The sequence below is a fragment of the Thunnus thynnus genome, chromosome 24, assembly GCF_963924715.1.
Source record: "Thunnus thynnus chromosome 24, fThuThy2.1, whole genome shotgun sequence".
Lineage (NCBI taxonomy): Eukaryota > Metazoa > Chordata > Actinopteri > Scombriformes > Scombridae > Thunnus > Thunnus thynnus.
The window spans coordinates 15,204,155-15,219,898 of NC_089540.1; the positions used below are offsets into that span (position 1 = coordinate 15,204,155).

The 15,744-nt window shown below is 35.5% G+C and overlaps 1 protein-coding gene across 2 annotated transcripts in view; it reads left to right on the plus strand.

Moving 5' to 3' along the window:
- The window catches only part of LOC137177281 (uncharacterized), a 227,594-nt gene that overhangs the window by 32,379 nt on the left and 179,471 nt on the right, over positions 1–15,744 (plus strand). The window contains exons 13-14 of one of the 2 annotated variants that reach the window (XR_010926048.1): positions 548–652; positions 1,139–1,162. The exons of the other annotated variant lie outside the window; for it this stretch is intronic. The gene's annotated coding sequence lies outside the window, so the exon portion shown is untranslated. Of the gene's footprint in view, positions 1–547; positions 653–1,138; positions 1,163–15,744 lie in introns of those variants that run through there. 2 annotated transcript variants of the gene reach the window in all.

The following is a 15,744-nucleotide window of genomic DNA, read 5'->3' on the forward strand; positions in this document are numbered from 1 at the left end:
ACAGACAGGAAAAAACTTGAAACTTTGTGGTGCATTACCGCCACCTTCTGCTCCGGAGTGTGGACCAGAGATTAAACCCTACACATTAATCCTGTCTGTCTAATAAACTCAAAGAAAACTCTACTGCTCCACCCACTTGGCAAGTTCATTAAAGTTTTAACGCTGAGCTCCTGAACTCCAGTCTTCTTGATCATACTTAATACAATCTATACTTGCATGCACAATAATCTCCTCAGCCAGCTGGAAAAAAATATGTTCTTATATCGATATCGGCAAAAAAATCTGATATCGTGCATCCCTACTATTAATGCATCTTACTGTTTTTACTAAACATGACAATGTACTCAATGTCCTCATAGGAGTTACAAAACATGTTCTAACAGCATTAAATGACTGAATGATGAGCTTTGAGTTTATTATTTTTCTGTATTGGGTCACCTCAGAGTGCATTATCAAAGATGGGATCAGCTAACGACATTAGAATACAATACAGTGTCTTTGTAAACCATTTGTTGTTTTAATTAATTATTCTTTCATTTTTTTGTAGAGGATCTGACATGGATGTTCAACTTCATACCAATATGTATGCTGGTTGGGTTCACCATCATCATCATCTATTTAATCATCTTTTTCAGACGCAAAAGGAGAGAACGTAAGAAGTCACAAAATATATTTATTTTGATGCACTAAATATTCTGTATTTTAGTGGTCTGATATAAATCAGATGTGTTTCTAGATGTTTCAGGGTCGATTTGTTGTCTTAGTGGTTAAATCTCATAACAAATAACTGCAACATCACTACCTTTCATGTCTCCATCTACACTACTGAAGGCAAAAATGTTAATTAAGTGAGCTTACTTTGACTGTAAAATCACTCAGCGTCTCAGTACATTTTGCAAACAAAAAAGTACATGTTCAACAACAACAAAAAATGATACATTTTATGGCTTTTTTACAAAAAGCTGTAAATAAGGGAAAAAAATGGAACAAGGTCGCAATTACACAATTAAATTGTAGAAAAATAACAGGTTTCAGTCTGGATTTAATGGATCAAGGCACCAACCGTGAGATCAGACAATTTTCATGTCTCAATCTATTTAATGGAAATATAACACACACTTATTTATTTTCAATACAGGAGCTGCTGAAAGGAGATGGCAAGGTAAGAACATTTTCAAATTGTTCACCTATTTGTCTTTAATAATTTTAGAGTTTGTAACATGACAATATTATATAATATATATAATATATAAGTCTCAAATTAGACACATTCTTAGTTGTTGTTGATTTAGTAATGTGATGTTTTCCTAACAGACAAATTAAGTTTTACAGTCATCAATCAGCAGCAGTTAAAAAACTTCTAATATGGATTCACTGTGTGATAGATGCATCATGGTTGTGACTATTCTTTATTTATTTCACAGAGTTCCTACAATGGTTGGATAAAGGTAATAACAACTTTTTCTTTTTTCTTGAACCGAAGAATTCTAGCAGCTGCATTTTGGACTTGTTGGATCTTTTTAATAGTACAGAATACAAGACCTGAATGACCATGAATGAGAATTTCTGCATCTGACTGTGTTAGAAATGGGTGAACTTGGACGATGTGTCAGAGGTGGAAGAAAGCTACTTTAGTGATGTTGCTGATGTGTCCCTCAAATCTAAGATAAATGAAATTACAGGACTTCTTTATCTCTTCTGCTTAGTGGCAACATCAGAAGACAACTTCCTAATCAGAGCTGAAAATGTAAAGTAGAGGTTCATTGATAAACACACTGAAAGGCACCAGAGACAGTCTGCCTTTCTGTATCTGTATGTCTGAAGTCTTTGAAGCCATAAAAAAGTCTTGAAGGTTCGATATTTAAAAGGTCAAGACCAGGCGAGTCTTCAGCTGTACTGCAGAGACTGTGTGTTGTCACTAAACTAAAACGTATGACTCATTACATTTTCTTTGGCTGATTCTTCCTCACCTCTGAGAACATTGTCAGAGTATTAGGAAAACCCATCTCTCATGACTCTACACATATTGTCCACTCTGTTAATACTATTAATATTGTTATATTTGTTAATGAGAACCTGTGTTTGTAAAGGTTTAATGAAGAATTCCAGTGAGTTAACACACACTTATTCATCTTCAATACAGGAGAAGCAGCTGAAAAGTCATGCCAAGGTAAGATAGAACATTTTCACATTGGTCACCTATTTGTCTTTAATAATTTTAGAGTTTTTAATATGACAATATTTTAAATAATCTTCTGTTTTCATGCATCCAGCACTTAAAAAGTAATTAATATCTAAACTTTTACAATCAAAAACAAAATGCATTCAATGTACTTTTTTTTAAATTGCTGAATTTTAAAAATGAATTAAATAAAAAAAGTCTCAAATTGGACACATTTTTAGTTGTTGTTGATTTAGTAATGTGATGTTTTCCTAACAGACAAATGAAGTTTTACAGTCATCAATCATACTGCTGTTAGTTTTAACAGATAAAAATAAAACATGTATTCTGACAAATTTTTGAAAGATTTATTTGCAACTAAATACTGACAAAGACATATCCGACCAACATTTGTTTGAATAGCAGCAGTTAAAAAACTTCTAATATTGACAATTCTTCATTTTATTTCACAGAGGTGCTGGAAAGGTTGAAAAAGGGTAAGAACAACAATTTTTGTTTTTTTTGTTAGTCTGACTTGAATGAAACCGTAAACCAGTGAATCAGAAGAATTGTAGCAGCTGCATTTTGGACTTGTTGGATCTTTTTAATAGTACAGAATACAAGACCTGAATGACCATGAATGAGAATTTCTGCATCTGACTGTGTTAGAAATGGGTGAACTTGTGTGATGTGTCAGAGGTGGAAGAAAGCTACTTTAGTGATGTTGCTGATGTGTCCCTCAAATCTAAGATAAATGAAATTACAGGACTTCTTTATCTCTTCTTGCACTGTGACAGATTATTATCTTCTATTTATAAAGCAGAGCAGGGGAATGACAGACACATTTTTTACACATACATAGCAGTTCCAAGTTTTAGAGTCATCAATCATACTGCTGTTAGTTTTAACAGATAAAATTAAAACATGTATTCTGACAAATAGGTTTATTTGCTACTAAATACTGGCAAAGACATATCTGACCAACATTTGTTTGAATAGCAGCAGTTAAAAAACTTCTAATATGGATTCACTGTGTGATAGATGCATCATGGTTGTGACAATTCTTTATTCATTTCACAGAGTTCCAAGAAAGGTTGAATAAAGGTAATAACAACTTTTTGTTTTTTCTTGAACTGTTATAACTGCAGTAAACTAGAAGTTTCACTGTCTGACAGATGTATTGTGGTTGTGACAATTCTTTTAACATTTAATACTGATCTCAACAATTTCTGAGGTCCATAAAACATCCACCCAGGACCTTTACTTTTTCACAAAAGTAAACGTAACTTATAAAAGCTAATTATGAAACAAAACATGATTAATGAAGAATTCCAGTGAGTTAACACACACTTATTCATCTTCAATACAGGAGAAACTACTGAAAGGAGATGGCAAGGTAAGATAGAACATTTTCACATTGGTCACCTATTTGTCTTTAATAATTTTAGAGTTTTTAACATGACAATATTTTAAATAATGTTCTGTTTTCATGCATCCATTTTAAAAATCAATTAAATAAAAAAGTCTCAAATTTGTTGTTGATTTAGTAATGTGATGTTTTCCTAACAGACAAATGAAGTTTTACAGTCATCAATCATACTGCTGTTAGTTTTAACAGAAAACTAACTATTCTTTATTCATTTCACAGAGTATCTTGAATGGATGAAAAAGAGTAAGAGGAACTATCTTTTCTCTTGAACCGTTATAACTGCAGTAAACTAGAAGTTTCACTGTCTGACAGATGTATTGTGGTTGTGACAATTCTTTTATCATTCAATAGTAAAGTCAACAATTTCTGAGGTCCATAAAACATCCACCCAGGACCCGACATCTGTTGTGACCCATGATACCAGCAATGAAACTGGTGAGTGAAACATCGATCACATAACAGCAACAAATGTTTCATTTGTGAGTAAGAAACATGAATGTATAATAAGAGCTGGATATGGCTGTGCCACTCAGCTTTGCATTTCGATATGGTCGAAATCTTATTATTATAATATTATTTGTTTATGTTCTGAATATTTAGGCTAAGGTTATGTTCTTCTCTTGAGAAAACTGTAAAATAACCTGAATTTCTATTAGGATTTGGCACTTAAAATTGGAGAAAAACAACTTGCTAGCATCTTGCTTGTTCATGTTTTTCTGTTGATGCTCTTCTCATTAAGAAATAGAAATAGGAGAATGAACAAAGGTCCACCTAGAAGGAGACGAAGCTCAGGAGGACGAGCTGGAAAAACTCTCATCAGCTTGATGCTGGTTCGATCCTCTTTAATGGACTGCTCTCAGTCGTTGCTCTTGATCTTCTTCCTGTTAGAATAAATAGTAGGACAAACTGTATATAACTGTACTGACAGGGAGCTCAGTAGGATGAGCAGAAACACCTGACTTGGTTCCATCCTTCAGTGTTGATCTTCTACTCAATAAACTAAAGAAACAGGAGAATGAACACTTGACCTCATAAAGAGGAATAGCTCAGGAGGAAGAGCAGGTTCCTAAATGAACACCTGAGTAATCAGATGTTGGTTTGATTCTTGATGCAGGATCTTTCTTAAAACAAATGAAACAGGAGGACGAACACACTGATGTTTGTCAGGAAGAATAGCTCAAAAGGATCAGCTGATTACATGATGGAGTCATGAAAGACTTAATGTTGGTTCAAATCCTTGTTTGTGCTGCTTTCATTCTTTACTGTTGATCTTCTTCTCAGAAGAAACACAAACAGGAGAACGAGCACACAGCTGTTTGTAGGTAGATATAGCTCAGTAGGATGAGTTCCTGCAAATACTGCATCAGTGTAATGTTGGTTCGATTCCCGTCTGAGGACAAATGTTGTTGTTGTCAAAACTAAAGCAAAGTCTTTAAAAAAGATTGCAGAGTCCATATACTGCCCCCTGCAGGCTGCTCTAAGTCAGTGTGTCAATAAAAACAATTGATCTCTGGCAAGTGGAATTGGCTGATAATCAATCAACAAAGTGACACACACATATAATAACATGTATGTTTCTAAACTGACTATAGTATGATTAAAAAGAACAACTAATTGAACAAGACAAAACCAATAAATACATTAAAAAAAAACCAAATTGAACAAGAACCAACACCCACCCCCCCAATTAAGAGAGCAGAAACAGAGAAGAAAGAAAGAAAGAAAAGAAAAGAAAAAAACCAACAACCCATAATTGTGTTTATAGGTAAACAGCTACTTACTGTTATTATGTATGTATGTGTGTGTTTAAGTAAGTAAGTTACTTGGCAAAACTCTTCCAACATTTTTAAAAACATTCGTCTCAACTTCAGTGAAATGTCAGCTGCTTGTGCTTTCCTGTCCCATAACCTCCTGTTGATCCAGGTCCTGGCAACGGGCAAAGACCTTAATGACGCCAGTGAAATGTCCCGCCTACAAACGTAAAAGAAAAATGACTTCTATTCAATTGTCATATATTTAATGCCTCTACCAAAATGGCCTGTGTTGAACAAAAATATTATAAATGTGCATATTATTATAACTATTTAGTTAATTACTTGTTTATTAAAATTATGATAGAATCAAAGCAGAAATTTGTAAGACATTCATTCAGAAATATTTTTGCTGGGAAGCCCTGCAGCCTGGTGGTTGAACCATTCTTCTAAAACCACATTACAAAGTGGATAAAATTAGGGATGTCACAAGAATCAATACATAGATACCATAAACACATAGGTATCAAATCAAACCAGCAGTTATTTTTTCAGCAGTAATTATACTAATACCAATGGTTTTAGTCATCATTTGTATCAACACTTCACTCTATAAGTCAGATATAGCCAGAGTGTGTTTGTTTAAATGTTGAAACACTTCAAGTTTCAGTCGTACTTACAAGATTGCAAACCAGAATGAGGGCACATAATCACACAGCTGTATTTGTTGTTACAGCATCACGTCATTTGAAATGACTGTTTTTGGGTTGCTTTGCTTTCTACTTGAAGGCTACAGGCATGCATGCGCGTTTTTAAAGGGACAGCCAGTGCCACCCCTACAATCTGATTGGCCACCTCCGATACCACCTCAAAATTTCTGCCACATCATTGGCTCCAAAAAGAGGTCCAATTGTATGGAAGTCTGAGATAATGACCCTACTTCTCTCTTGATTTATTACCTCAGTAAACAGTTTCCTAATGAGTCTGTGGTCTCTAGTTTCAAGTCTTCTTCAATACAACATGATGTTCATTTTGTAAATTATGGTCCGTTTAGTGTGAAATAGACAATAAAGCAGGGTATGCTTAAGGCCTAAATATGTTCTGAATAAATTTTGTGAATATGATATTGCTGCTTAGTATCATAGAGTAGCTATTTCTTATCTCTCCACAGGAACATTGGTGAAGTTCCTATCAACAAAAACAGGGAACCAGTCCCCCTCCAGGTCCTGATCCTGATGAATGTGAGTTCATTGCATCCTAATAATACTGATGACATATGCCTTATCCTCTAAAAATCATCATGACAATATGTTCCCTGTTGTTTATTTTTTCTTAACAGGTCCATCAACTTCCACCATCTCCAGCACTTTAGCAACAGCAACACCACCATCCATAACTAAGGAGTTTATTTTTTACTTTTTACATTTGGAACAACTAACTTAATCAGACACTGAAAAAATAATCACCCCGGTGAACATGCCCAATGTAAAGAAGAAAAATCTTTTTTATTATTAGTTATTTTAATAGTTAACATACATTTGAATTTCAATATTCCATTAAAAAAGTTGCAAAAACATTTGTGTATGCTGTCAATTATAGTTCTTGGAAAGAAAGTAAATATATAAAGAAAGAAAGAAAATCTTATTAAATTCTTATAAAGAAAGAAAATCAGAATCGGTAAAAATTGGAATTGGCAGGTCAGACTTTTGAAAAAAAAAAAATCAGAAATCTGAATCGGTGGAGAAAACTGCAATTAGTGCATCTCTACTTCAAATATACATTTCCTGTTGTCCCAGTTCATGTCAATGTGGGCATATAACGGAAACGAGACTCTATCTAACCTGGGGATGTCGTCACAAAAAGTGACTTCACCAAAAAATATATCACAAAACATGCACAGAAATATACCATGATATTATAATTTTCTCAACATGTCAGTTAAAAAAATTATAACAGTTATAACAGTTTAATTATCCAAAACTTACCCTTGGCTGTCACTGCGGTCCAGAACATAAAGTAAAACAGCAACATCGTCCTGCTCTCAGTTAGGTTTAAATAGAAGCATGACACGTAAATTCACGGTGAGTCTGTTCAGTTCAAGTATATAGAAATTTATAAATGTATTAAGAAGGTTAAAAGGTAGGAAATGTTGCCACTGACAACAGAAGTTAAGGAAGAAGAAGGAAGTGAAAGAAGCAGAAGAACAACAACAGGAAGTGGTTCACCTACATGACAAGCTTCTGACTGAGCGGCTGTCATTTTACTTAAATTTTATTAAATATTTCAGTCACTCTGTAAGTTGCTGTCATAAAGAGAAGTTCAATTTCCTTAAAAGAGACGTGCTTTGATTTACTGGTGCCACTAAAACAAAAACATGCAGAAAGGAAAAAAAAACTTCCTTTCGCATGTGGTTGCTTGGCAACTGGTCCCAGCCAATAAATCATCCGGTATATAACTCCCCATAAAATGGAGAATTGTCATTTTTACACTGTTTTTTTAACGGATTAAACAAACAACATATGTCATGTCAGTGAGTGAGCTTTACAGGTGTTTAGTAGGCAGAATAATAAAGACAAAATAATATCTGCCATGCTTTGGCAACTGACCAGGAATCATATGTAGGCGGACATTTCTGCCCGGAGCTTAAAGGGAAACTTTGCTGATTTTCAACCAGCGTTGTGTCATAACGATGTGGCTAGTATATGCAACAATGTTTAACTTCCCTCTTTGTCTTTGGTGCTCTGCCAGATGTAAACACACTGCTAGTAGAGTCAGTCAGTCTTGTTGGACAGAATAGCAATCAACACAACTCAATTTACATTTTCCATGTCTGAAAATGAGCAGGGAGAAGAAAAGCTTATTTTGTCTGCCCCTTACTCAAAACTTAAATGATAAATAAGAATAGATGGTCTGTCATTTACAGTTAACCACCAATACTTACAGTAACACGAGAAAAGAATCTAAAGCCAAACACAATAATTCACCATCAACTAAGGAAACCCATTACCTGACTTCATATAGTCTAATTATTCTTCATACATTTTCTTGAACTTTCAAGTCACTGTCCACACACAGAGCCGCACCCCGTCCTCTCTTGTTGGTTCAATTGATATAATGTAGCTAACTAATAACCCTCAATATGGAAATCAATACCTTTCTCTTGATTTAACCACGTCTCAGATAAGACTATCAATTTGAATTTACTTTTAAATATATTAAGATATTCATTGATCTTAGTGAAGTTCTACATTTGACATTTATTAATAAAAATGCATTATCCACTTCAACATTGTAATTAAATTGATCATCAGTATAATATTTACAAGTGTCATTGATAGAATTAAACACATGACTCTCTGGATCGACATCATATATTTTATGCTTTGTATAGTCAGATGTTTATATTTGTAAACCTGCGGAGAATCACACTCCCTGGACATTTGTCTCTGTTTTACAAATCCACACATACCTTTACAGTCCTTTGTTCTTTGATGCAGATCTAGAGAATCAATTAGTGTCTTCAGTGGTGGGTTGTTCGTGCAGTTTGTATGTTTCTTTCTGCTTTAACATTTTTTTGCTGTAATAGAGCCTTGAAATAGTTGATAAAGCTTTTTGTTGTCGGAATTCTTCCAAGATTCCTTAATTGTTTGTGGCGTGATGTATCTCAGTACCTTCTGGCAGCCATCTTGACATGTTAATCAAATTCAGTTAAACAATAATTAGTCTTTATGTATCCACATATATACCAATTCAATGTTTCTCTCTGTATGTAATAAATAGACTGGCTAACCTGATACTTTGAGATTAAACAGCATTGAATTTGTGAATTGAATCATGAAATATTTGACAATATGACAACAAGAGAGAGCAGAAAATCCTTTAAAGGGGCCAGAATTTAATAAGTTACATCTAAATTGCTTTACTTTGATGTAGCCTATCAAGCTAACATTTCAAAGCTTCTGGGGGCTCAACAGAGTTCATTTTTAACAGGAATGTTACCTGCAAGCACCTGTTCAGACTGCTGGTCTGTGGAGAACAGTAACTTCTTGTTGGTCTTCAGACTGGATCGCTCTGATGTTTTCCATGTGCTCTGAACTGGCAGCTTCTCCAGCTTTATACATGGGGCACACCGGCCCCGGAGTGTCCTATCCTGCTAATCAGCCTGTCCTCAGGTACCTGCCCCTAAATTTGGAGTGCACGCTATTCTCACCTTTATGGTAAATGCATTGAAGAGTCAGCGAATTTATTCTGTCAGATGTCTCACTTTCCAAAGACAAGTGTTGCAGTATGAAACTCTTACCTGAAGAGAGGCTCTGACATCTTTATTCTACCCGAGCACATCTAATACAGTACACAGGGTATATTGTACATCCATGGCATATACAGAAAATATATATGGAAATTAGATTAACTGGATTATATTTACTGGAAGCAAAAAGCATGTTATATGTCTCCCTTATAAATTAAAACGTACCATTAAATTATGAGGGATATTACTTTATTATTTGGTTTTGGTTTGCAAGAAAAAAATCCTGACAATGAACCCTGACTACACACTAACCTAAAATCAAGCATTTTCACATTTTCATATCATTCTAGAGACTTTACAGATTAAATGTCCCACATTTGTACCTTGAAACTGTTTCCTTTCTGAAACTGGTAAATGCAAATGATCTTATTACTTTTAATAGACTGTCTGTATATCTGTCAATCTATCTATCTATCTATCTATCTATCTGTCTGTCTGTCTGTCTGTCTGTCTATCTATCTATCTATCTATCTATCTATCTATCTATCTATCTATCTATCTATCTATCTGTTACACTGGCACAGACTGTAACACCTGCTGCGGGTCACTGTCCCACAGCAGCTTACTGATCATCAGGTCACCAAATGTGACAGGTGACAGAAAATAGTGTAACACCTCGTCTATCCCGCCTATTTCCTGGTGCCATTTGCCTAATTTACTTTCACTTTCTCTGACATCTTGACGCAGGTTCTTGAAGGTAAGGTAACTGACAGTTTCCAGCATTTGACACTTCAATGGCTCTTTGTTCATGTTGTTAGCCATATTAGCCTCTCTGGAAACAACACACATCTGCCGTTTGGTTGTTAAAAGTGTCGTTTGGTTGTTAAAAGTGAACTCACAACTAACGGCTGGAATTTCCGCCATCTTGTAGTTGAGTGTCCTTGGGTGGTGTGGCCGTTGAATTGAGTTGATCTTCAGTAATTAAACGCAGTGTTGTTGTTACTGTGTCCCTCCACTTACTGATGACTGACGGTAGGTTTTCCTGCCTGAATCAGCCTGTGGAGGAGGCGGAGATGAGCCGCTGCTCTCCCCGCTGTCTGAGACACTAAATGCGGCTCCGCTCGGCCGGACAGCCGCTGGAGAACAGCTTTGACTTCATGTGTCAACAGGTGAATATAGACCTGTTTATATTTATACTACAGGACTGATGTGGAGACAGAGGGGGAGATTTAACCTGTTAATTTATTACCGTGTTTCCACGTCGTCAAATATCAGAGAGTTAGAAAAAAAACATTTAGTCAAAATGACAGCCGGAAACTGCTGACCTCTCCTTCCTCTCAGGACATTAAAAGACACCATTTTTCAAATGTGTCTTAACACAGCCAGGAGCCCAAATGAACATTGAAATACTTTATTCTTGCCATAATCATCCCTCTTATTCATACTAATCTCTATAAATATCTATTAAATCGTCGATAGTCGATGGGTTCCCGAGATCAGTTCATACTGACCATTAGAAGATCCCTTCATAATGCACTTACGATGTAAGTGATGGGGGACAAAATCCACAGTCCTCCTTCTGTACAAAAATGTATTTAAAAGTTTATCTGAAACTAATATGAAGCTTCATTTGTCGAAATGAGTCAAATCCAGTAGATATCTTTCAACATTACAATGTTTTTGTGCCAAAGTTCCTCTTTTTGTTACTATTCTTCCACCACAGCTTAACAGGGAAACACTGTCCGAGGAAACACAAAGAGGGAATTTTTAGCTAAAAAGACTGTAAATGTGTCAGATATCCACTTGATATGACTAACTCAGACTGCTGAAGCCTCATATAAGCTTCACATCAACTTTTAAATGACTGTGTGGACACACTGTGGATTTTGGCCTCCATCACTTACATTGAAAACACATTTGAATTTGTCTGCTTTTTAAATTAACTGCAGACAAGACAAGCTATAAAGAAAACAGGGGAAATAGTCTATAAAAAGACACATGTAGGATTTCAAAAAAGTTTAAAATAGAAAACAATAAAGATATGAAAATGGAATAAACAGTGAAGATGACAGTAGGTGAAGTGAAAGATATCAATGAATCGTCCCAAATGTAATTTAAGAGAAAAGTTTTGAGCCGTGATTTAAAAGTGAGCAGACCTCCAGTTTTCTGGGAGTTTGTTCAGATATGTGGAGCATAAAAACTAAAGTCCTGTAATAAATTTAACTTTGACATGTTGGTCCGCTCTTTTTTATGATTTAATATTTGCAGTGATATTTGCTGTATAAACAACCACTAAGGGAGCTGCTTCTGGGACACCTCTGAAATGCGCTGCGACGTGTCTGGTGGGATCACCAGCACTGACTAGAGGAGACAGGATCAGCTCCGGCGGCCGCATCACAGCCGGGACGCAATGCAGACGCGCCCGCTGGGATCAAGCCGTCAGTCATAAGCACGTCATGTAGGTAAGATACTTCCTCACTCTCAGCTTCGGCTGTCAGCAGCAAACTTTCCTACTTTTTCACTGTCTGAATACATTTATAAATCTCTATATACTTGAAATATTTTTGAATATCAACAGAATCATCATGAATTTACGTGTTTTACTTCTATTTAAACCTAACCAGATCAGGAAAATGTGGCTGTTTTACTTCCTGTTCTGGACCGCAGTGAGAGCCAGGGGTAAGTTTTGGATAATTGAAACTGTATAATATGATGTTATATTTCTGTGCATGTTTTGTGTTATATTTTTTGGTTTCAATTTTAATTTTGTGACCCCACTCTCAGGTTGGATAGTCTAGTTTCTGTTTACCAATGCACATGCCCACATTTAAATGAAATGTGATAACAAATGTATATTTGAAGTCTATCATAACTGTGAATATTTGGCTGTGAACAGTTGAATAAATCTGGTTTAAGGAATAGTGATGTGATGAGGGGTCATAAGGTATTTGTAAAGAGGTTTTAAAAGGATATTTGTCCCCTAAAATTGAAAATAGAATAGAACCAGTGGTGGAAATTGGCTGAGGCGCTTAACTGTTTTACTATGTTGTTATTCTTTATGTGATTGCACACGAGCATCCAGTTATGGATGCCCACATGAGTAGTTACAACCATTTACAAAAACATTAACAAACACTTACATTTGCTAAAAAAAACGACACAAAGTGTGTTAAATGTTAAATACTGCTGTAAATGCTAAAATCAAGTAAAGTGTTACAACTTGTTATTTTTAGTATTTCTATTTCTTTTTACTTTATGGCTCCACTACATTTACTTGACATTGTTTATTGTAGTTAGTTTACAGATTGTGATGTTACATTTTGAAAAAGCATACTTATAAAATACAATGCATGATGATGGTTTTGAGGGCATCAACCAACTGTTTATTCACTGAATTAAAATGTGCTATACCATCATCGGTATATGAAACGACCTATATCGGGATATGAGATTTTGGTTATAACGCCAAGCGCTAGTGGCAGGCAAACTAGCAGATAAGGCAGGCAGGAGAATCAACTGAAATCAAAGCTAGAAGCATGCACATCGACAAACCATGAATCGATCCAGCAGGGACTGGCTGTCTGTGCAGTCTTCTTGTAGTGGAGTGGTGATCACTTGTTTACAGCCAGGTGTAACGAAGGATGAAGAGAGAGACAGAGCACAGACATGCCCACACCACACTGGGAGGCAGATGAAAAAACACAACAAAAAACAATGTTCCCCTTAAGCCCTAGACATTGAACCCTCACGGACTTAATTGACATCACCTGGTAAGTGCTTGAGTGTGAGAGGCTGCAAGGGCTTGAAAAGGTATAAATAGCAATGGGACAGCACTTTGTTACTGGATCACGTTACCTTGACGATACCAAAACATGTTACGTATAATTGTGGGTTTGAGATTTTTTATTTCACATTCTTTACTTTCTACATGGCCAAGGCACTTAAGATTCAATATTTATTGCCATATCAACGTGATTGATTGGATATTGTCTCAGTGAGTTCACATAAACGAAAACAGAAAATTACAAAAATTGTAAAATCACTCACTCATAAAGCACATAATACATTAAACAAAGTCTAAAACAGAAAGCTAATATCCAACCCATAAAATAATCATGTGCATGACAGTCAAGGAAGGGACCAACTTGAACATCTTCCAGGCTCCTGCTTTACTGAGTGAACGAGAAGTAATTCCCTCAGGCAAAGTCTGCAGAGATGCAGATTTACAGAAAGTGTGCATAAAGGGCTCAAAATGTCTGCCTGAGAGCCCTCATGCACTTGACAATTTGACAGTGGGACAGCCCCGAGCCCTCGCCAACTTAGTGGGAACATGCCTCAAAGTTTGTGAGTGTGGACATTGGGATTGGGCCCAGGGCTAGGCTGGGATCATGACAAGAACATTTAGTTTAGTTTTGTTTTTTCTTCTTTCCTTTCTTACCCTTTGGTTGGGTCTGACCCCTACAGTTTGGGATCCACTGGACTTAACTACCACCACCAATTATTTAATTAACTTAATTTGTTTTTAAAAAGTAATTTGATCCTTCTTTCCTTTCTTTTTTAAGGTGTGTGTGTGTTGTGTCTGGTTGGCACTTTTGCTCCTAGTAATTTAATAAAATTTAAAAATTCAGTTCAATATCAGACCACCATTTAAGTGAGGCCTTCTTACATGCTGACTGATATAAAATCATGTCATTACATTATAGCCTTGACTGTCTCCATCACCTTGTTTGACATATATTTACAAAATAATTGAATAATTTGCTGATAATACTTTTTGACTTAAGCTAAGAAAGTATCTTAATACTTCTTCTACAACTGAATAGAATAGATTATATAACAGTGCAGAAAAAAAGTTTAATAAAAAGAGCAGACGTACACTAAAACTAGAGCAGGACACACTTGATTAAAGAAAAAATACATTTCAGTAATTTAACTGAGAAAACTTGCATTAACTTGTATTTAATTTTATTTTATTTTTCAGAAGAACCACTCTACGGGGAAATAGGTGACAAAGCTGTTCTCACACCAGACTCTGTAGTGAATCCCATCACCAGCATAGTGTGGAAACATGGACCTAGTAATGCCATAGAGTGGCTTCAGTATGAAGACATGACTGTCTCCTACCAGCAATTCAAAGGTACCACTTTGATCTAAATCAAGCTGTTTGGTAGCCAGAGATCAATGATTTAGTGTGACATTTTTGATACATTTAGGTTGAGATTTTGGTTGAAATTAGGGGTCTAAAATATTTTCAGTTGTAAATTAATTATATTTTAAGGAATTCTTTTACAGTATTTAATAGGTTTATCCCAGATTTTGGCTAAATTAATGGATTATATTATAATACAGGCATTTTAAACATGGTTTCTCCATGAATTGAGTTTTTTAAGGAGTATAACCCATTACATCTGACAAATACAATTAATGCTAACCCTGAATTTTCACCTTTATTAAAATATTATGGTCTTATAAAGATATACTGTTAAAGAAGGTATCACTTTCATGTGTTTTTGATCAAAAAAGTCCTTAAATTGTGCAAATAATCCCCAAATATCTGAATATGTTGCAATCTATAGATTTATTCATTCATTATCCCTGTGAAACCCAATTAAATATCTTAATTACATAATAATCAATGGGTAAATGAATGGAATTAGGGTTACTAGTGCAGTGCCTGTTAAAAATGTGCATGTTCAGAACGAGCTGATTTCTCAATACCTAGACAGAGTTGTGCCCGTCCCCTAAATCCCTAACACGCAGCCCATTGGTCGACGCTACAATTTACTGATGCTCTCTAAACACTTCACACGCAGAATATCTGGAACCTGAAGTTGATCAGATGAACTATAGTGCCCATTCAAAACGTGCCTGGTTATAAAAAAGGGATTCACTTGCTTTTTCTGTGGGAAATCAAAACTAGACTTTTTATGTATGAAAATCAGCTGTTCCACAAACATTTTTAGTTTTTTAAAGAGCATATTTCTTCAGCTGCCCACTCTTAAGTGACCAACACTGGAAATAAGTGACTCTAGTTGACAACATACTGTAAGACAACTAAAAATCCCTGTTTAGAAGCTAAACCTGTGCGTTTTTGCAGATCGTGGTAGGCTGAACACTTTAACTGGAGCGCTGACGATCACAGGACTGACTCCAG